This window comes from Austrofundulus limnaeus, unplaced genomic scaffold (assembly GCF_001266775.1).
Source record: "Austrofundulus limnaeus strain Quisiro unplaced genomic scaffold, Austrofundulus_limnaeus-1.0 Scaffold65, whole genome shotgun sequence".
Lineage (NCBI taxonomy): Eukaryota > Metazoa > Chordata > Actinopteri > Cyprinodontiformes > Rivulidae > Austrofundulus > Austrofundulus limnaeus.
Genome location: NW_013952467.1, coordinates 128,478 through 129,690, shown reverse-complemented (window position 1 = coordinate 129,690; position 1,213 = coordinate 128,478).

Below are 1,213 nucleotides of genomic sequence, written 5' to 3'. Positions count from 1 at the left end.
ATATTAAGCCCTCAGTGAGCACAGCTATCACTCAGGATGACGCTGCCTGGTGTCTGCAGGGTGACGGGTTCAGCGGCTACCTTCTGAAAGAGATAAAAAGACGTGTTTGCACCGAGGCCGCCTTAAGCAAACAGTTACTAATAAAATGTACGCTTATATTGAACTTTACCTGCAGACTGTGCTGTAAATCACACATTCATCATCATCATCATCATCTGGGCAGTCCATTTTCTTCACCCTGCAGGGGATGCAATTCATAAGAGACTTTGATGCAACATAAATGAGAAATAGTTTGTAGCTTTATAACATTTTTTTCTCACATGTCTGTTTTTCTGTTGATGGTAACAGCTGCATAAACAAGTTCTCCCTCGTGTTGCTCGTCAGGTGTTTGGTCTTTGTTCATCCAGTTGGCGTAGGTGGGATTCTAAACAAAACATAAGTTAGACTAAAAATTATCTTTGTCCTGAAAAAAAAAACCCAATATGAATCCCAGTTTGCCTTTTTCACATATTTGCTCAGTCTTGCAGTGCCCAGGAACATTCCTCAGTGAAATAATGAAAACAGGGTTAAGCTTTGAGAGTCTCACCTGTGTGTGCACCTCACCCTCTGTTGTAGGTACTTTGGACTTTTTCTTGAACATTCTGAAAGAGACTTTTTAGCGTCATTTATGTGTCTAACACAAAAAGGTTTTATTGAGGGCCGCTTACCTTCGGATCATGGAAACTAAAATGATCAAAGCCAGAAGCGTGGTAACAAACGCAGCAATGATGACTACGTTTCTGATAAATGTCACCTTAACCTCTGAAGGAAAAAAATGGAAAGATTCTATTTTTAAAATAGTGAAATTAAGATATGTACTTTTCGTGTTTTTTTCTAACTGATTTCAAACTATAATTTAATTGACCTCTATTGTATTAAAGGCACAGTGTGTAGGATTTGTTGTTTTCAGCGACATCTAGTGGTTGAGTGGTTGAATCATCCTCCCAGGTCCTGCCCCCACCCTCAACCCCCGCTTCCAAACGCAAAGGTGTCCTACGGTGTCTCTCAGGTGTCAAAAAGTGATGTTTCAAGTGGTAAGATTATGAGCTTTAATAAGTAAAATTATCCCAGCTACAATGACAGACAACAAATATTACATTTATAGTGTGGTATATTTTATGTCCTATCCCTTTAAGAAACGTGAACGAGCGTCAGACCGTCAGCGCGTCGGACC